The sequence below is a fragment of the Ranitomeya imitator genome, chromosome 3 (genome assembly GCF_032444005.1).
Source record: "Ranitomeya imitator isolate aRanImi1 chromosome 3, aRanImi1.pri, whole genome shotgun sequence".
Classification (NCBI taxonomy): domain Eukaryota; kingdom Metazoa; phylum Chordata; class Amphibia; order Anura; family Dendrobatidae; genus Ranitomeya; species Ranitomeya imitator.
The window spans coordinates 556,647,340-556,653,339 of NC_091284.1; positions in this window are offsets into that span (position 1 = coordinate 556,647,340).

Below are 6,000 nucleotides of genomic sequence, written 5' to 3' on the forward strand. Positions count from 1 at the left end.
CATATTGTTACGTGGAATTAAATATAATGGTTTCCTGGTATAGTAAACAATTGGTCCCCACTAATGCGCAATTGTCATGCGTTGGTGGTTTGGCAACAGAATCGCTAAATTATGGTCAATTAAATGTTGCACACGCCCTTAAAGGGAACCTGTCACCATAAAAAGGAAATTCAATCTGTTGGTATCCGGTTATACAGAAGGGGAAGCTGAGCAGATGCATAGCTTTGTGAGAAAGCATGAAGTATAAACTGTTTTAGGCCTTTACACCTTCACTCTATCTGGGATTATCGGTTTTTCTCCGTTTTGGCCGGACTATTCACATTAGTTTCTAACGTATGAGAAGCCTTGCTCTAACTGGTCTTACCTTGTCCTAGGGTTCACAGCTTTCATCTCCCATTATCGCAAGCTTTTGGATTGTGCAGGGGAGAGACTGCGACAAACCCCGCAGACGAGTCTCCCGCCATTCTGCTGCCAGACACCAAATGTATTTACATTGAAATTGCAACATGAATGAAATGTCGTAAAATTATGAAAATCACAGGATTAATAGACGTTATTGATATGCAAATGGTAAAAAATCCTGAATGATGAGAAAAACAGGTTATATTATACTCACCCAGGGGTGTTCCCGCTGCGGTCCGGTCCGATGGGCGTCGCGGTGCGGGGCCTCCTATTTTCATAGGATGACATCCTCTCCTTGTCTTCACGCTGCGGCTCCGGCGCAGGCGTACTTTGTCCTGTTGAGGGCAGAGCAAAGTACTGCAGTGCGCAGGCGCTGGGCCTCTCTGACCTATCCCGACACCTGCGCACTGCAGTACTTTGCTCTGCCCTTAACAGGGTAGACAAAGAACGCCTGCACCGGAGCCGCAGCGTGAAGACAAGAAGAGGACAACATAGCCCCATGGACCTCTAGGCACTCTGACAGACAGGACTGACTGGACTTTTTGCTTCATTATGCTTCCATTAGGCTTGGGGAACTGCACACCTGACCGATATACATAAGTATGAAGCTCCCATTGATATGAATGCCTACCAATTGATATTGGTGTTTGACTATGTTACCGTATTTAGCTTATTATAGCTTTTTTGGTAATACGGCAAATTAGGGGGTATGATGATTCCACATGCATTGTAGGTGTGTAATCCCTCTGCTCATATGCTTGTGATTTTGTCTATTATGTCCTGCAGGTATTTGCTATGGTGGGGGCCCTCCATTAATACCAAATCCACTTTCGAGTAATTATTTGACTACTATTTATGTATCTACTGTTTTTTCTGGAGGGGTTCTATTCCCTGGCCTAGCCCTCCTAGGTGCCAAAGTTTGCTTATCCTTTTCTAAATAAATATTTATATTTGGTAATTTATTCTGTCCTGTCGATCTCCAATTCAACATGTCTTTTTCTATGTGGTTCAGTTGAGGTTTTTTCACGTTGAGGCAGATCCAGACATTGTTTGACTGGTTATATTAAAGGTGGTGCCCTCCATCCTTTTGATAATGAAGACAAGAAGAGGACGTCATCGTAAGAAGATGGGAGGCGCTGGACCGGACTGCGACGTCTATCGGACGGGACTGCCCCTGGGTGAGTATAGTCTAACCTCTTTTTCTCATCTTTCAGGATACATCGGGGCTTATCTACAGCACTGCAGAGTGCTGTAGATAAACCCCTGATGCCGGTGGGCTTAGCTCATCTTAGATTTTGGGGGTGACAGGTTCCCTTTAACCCTGCTGTTCTGTTCGCATTTGCTACTGTTCCCGGGTCAATATGACCCGACCTATTAATTCTTGATTTTTAGCTACTCTAAGTGTTTTATTTGAATACTTTTTTCATTATTATATTGTATGTGAACATGGTTGATCATAAACAAATGAAAAATTTAAATTTAAACTTACCCGTATATACTCGAGTATAAGCCGACCAGAGTATAAGCCGACCCCCTAATTTTGCCACAAAAAACTTTGGAAAACGTAATGATTCGAGTATAAGCCTAGGGTGGAAAATGCAGCAGCTACCGGTAAATTTCAAAAATAAAAATAGATACCAATAAAAGTAAAATTAATTGAGATATCAGTAGGATAAGTGTTTTTGAATATCCATATTGAATCAGGAGCCCCATATAATGCTCCATACAGTTTATGATGGGCTCCATAAGATGCTCCATATTAAAATATGCCCCATATAATGCTCCACAAATGTGGATTATGGCCCCATAAGATGCTCCATACAGATTACTGCCCCATATAATGCTGCGCATGGCCCCATAAGATGCTCCATACAGATATTTGCCCCCATATAATGCTGCACATGGCCGGATAAGATGCCCCATACAGACATTTGCCCCCATATAATGCTGCACATGGCCAGATAAGATGCCCCATACAGACATTTGCCCCCATATAATGCTGCACATGGCCAGATAAGATGCCCCATACAGATATTTGCCCCCATATAATGCTGCACATGGCCGGATAAGATGCCCCATACAGACATTTGCCCCCATATAATGCTGCACATGGCCAGATAAGATGCCCCATATAGACATTTGCCCCCATATAATGCTGCACATGGCCACATAACATGCTCCATACAGATATTTGGCCCAAAAGCTGTTGCTGCGATTAAAAAAATTACATACTCACCTTTCCCGTTCCACCGCTGACCGCCGCTGTGTCTTCCCATCCTCTGCACCGACGTTCAGGAAGAGGGCGGCGTGCACTAATCGCGTCACCGCGCCCTCTGTCTTGAGCATCACTGCAGAGGATGCGGAAGACACAGCGGCGCCGCCGGTGGCACGAGGAGCAGGTGAGTATCGCGCACTGCCCCCCATCATACTTACCTGCTCCTGGCACCGTCGCTGCAGGTCTGTTCCCCGGGGCCGCATTTTCTTCCTGTAGTGAACGGTCACCGTTACCGCTCATTACTGTAATGAATATGCGGCTCCACCATAGAGGTACCATGTGACCGCTCAGTACAGGAAGAAACTGCAGCGCTGGAAGAAGCAGGGATCTGCAGGGACTGCGCCGGGAGTAGGTAAGTATAATTACACAGCCCCCGCTCCCCCTTCCCTGCCGACCCCTGGGTATGACTCGAGTATAAGCTGAGAGGGGGACTTTCAGCCCAAAAATGTGGGCTGAAAATTTTGGCTTATACTCGAGTATATACGGTAATAATTTATTTCTTTTTTCATAAAAAGGTTACACAGACTTTTTACAATTATCTTTGATTGTTGGCATTCTGCACACAAATAACAAAGAAGCTTTACATTACTATTACTAAAACATGAAATTTAACTTTTTGAAAACAATATTTATAAATCAACAAATGAAAAATCATAAAAACTTCAACCTTTTTAGAAAGAAAAATAAAAAAACTGAACATGTTCATGCGTTTTTACACTGAACACAATAATAAGACACATGTCCTTTACACAGATATTTTGAACATCCAGCACATGTCAGATTAGTCTTATTGTCACAGGAAGATGGACAGAAGCTACATCTCTTCCTTTTTTTGCTGGTAGTTGTGCTGCTGGTAGCTGTGCTGGTGGAGGCCGTGGATGTGGAGTCTTTCTTGAGCATGCTGGACACTTTTTACAATGGCTGTTGCTCCTTCACTTCTGGGGTCACTTTTCTGCTCTCCATATATGGCCTAACCAGGGATTTGCCCAATTCCTCAAGAAATAATCTTCTTTTATGCAGCTTATTCCGGTTCCAATCGGAGTCGATTTCTCTCCATAAGACAAATGCATTGTATGCAGAAACGTCCAGTATGTTATAAAATAAAATGATTGACCACCGATTGGTTTTGCGTTTGCATGTATATGTTGATATTGCTTGGTCTAAAGTATCAACTGCTCCCTTTGTGGCATTATAATCCAAAATAATGTCAGGCTTTCTGTCTTCTCTATCACTTACGGCATTGTCATGGTGCATTGTGCTCATTAGAATTACCTACGTTTGGAAAAGAAAAGAATAGTTGTAAAAATATGTATTTACAGCGTCAGTCACTAGACATTTTAGAAACATTTTTATCCAAGTTTTGGAAAAAAAAAAAATGAATACCTGTAAAGATGTGTATTCACAGCTCAGTGCTCTCTCTCACAGATTCCAGTGTCTCTTACACAGGACTTAGCTTCAGGGTGTAAGGGTACCGTCTCACAGTGGCACTTTGTTCGCTACCCAGAGAGTAAGATGGGCACACTGTATAGTTCAGTGAGAGAGGTGCTGGCTGGACATCTAACGCCAAATATACACAAAAACAGCCGCACTCCAGTCCTGGTTTCAGCGTAGAAAGTTTTTTTGTTTTTATTCAAGTGCACAGGCACCACCAAATAATTATTAAAGAGAGCAAAACAAGTGATTGCGGACAACACGATAACACGGTAACGTTTCGACCTGGCACGGTCTTTTTCAAAACCTCACTTAAATGGGAGGAGTGGTAGGGAAGAGAAGGTATGAGCAGAGAGTCCTCAAGGACAGTTCCAAGTAGAATCCAGGAGTAAGATGTCCGTATCATTGGTATCCGTATCATTGGTGGTGCAGTGAAACCAACCTTTCTACGCTGAAACCAGGACTGGAGTGCGGTTGTTTTTGTGTATACTTTGGTCGCTACGACGGCACAATCTGTGACGTTCCAGCGATATACTTACGATCTCGCAGTGTCTGACACGCTCCTGCGATCAGGGACCCCGCTGAGAATCGTACGTCATAGCAGATCCTTTGAAACTTTCTTTCGTCGTCTAGTGTCCCGCTGTGGCGGCATGATCGCATCGTGTAACAAAGGTGTGCACGATATTGTATACGATGTGCGCATAGTAACCAACAGCTTCTACATCGCAAACACGTCATGAAATTATCGCTCCAACGTCGTGCATTGCGAAGTGTGACCGCAGTCTACGACGCTGGAGCGATAATGGAGCAATGCTGGAGCGTCACGGATCGTGCCGTCGTAGCGACCAAAGTGCCACTGTGAGACGGTACCTTAAAGGGACACTGTCACCTGAATTTGGAGGGAACAATCTTCAGCCATGGAGGCGGGGTTTTTGGGTGTTTGATTCACCCTTTCCTTACCCGCTGGCTGCATGCTGGCTGCAATATTGGATTGAAGTTCATTCTCTGTCCTCCATAGTACACGCCTGCGCAAAGCAATCTTGCCTTGTGCAGGCATGTACTATGGAGGACAGAGAATGAACTTCAATCCAATATTGCAGCCAGTGTGCAGCCAGCGGGTAAGGAAAGGGTGAACCAAACACCAAAAAACCCCGCCTCCATGGCTGAAGATTGTTCCCTCCAAATTCAGGTGACAGTGTCCCTTTAAGTCAAATGACTGGTGTCCAATTTATAAGACAACAGTGTCTTCTCTCACAAACTGAAGATGCATTTGACTAAATAAATACTTGATTACTGATAACAGTGATACCCCCAGCCTTTGAATGATAGACAACCAGTCTCCTCTCTCACAAACAGCAAATGGATAATACTAGATAATTACTTGCTTACTGATAAGAACAGTGAAACCACCGCCATTTTGAGATGAAGTACACATAAAAAAACATAACTTTTGCAGTCAGAAATAATCAGAGACCAGTAGAACAGTATAAAATGCTATCGGGTCATATTGACCCGAACAGTACAAGTGTAACAATCAGCGTGTACTAAAAAGTAAACCAAAAAAATATATATAGAGCTCCACAAATGAGTCAAGATACCACTAGTTTCAAATCCTCATATAAAAAAATCTACAGGGTCTCAAAAATCATTTCGGGTCATATTGACCCGAACAGTACAGCTGGGTTAAGTTCACACTTGGCTATTCTTTGCTGCATTTTTTTCTGAAGCAAAACCTGATTAAGATGCGGCAAAACCACATGTTTTGGTGTGTTTTTTGTTGCGGTTTTGGTGCCTTTTGGGGCTAACTTGTGTCTCTTTGTGTATGCTAATAAAGTTGAGTGCCCCAGAGCAGAGGTGTCAAACTGCATTCCTCAAGGGCTGCAAACAGGTCA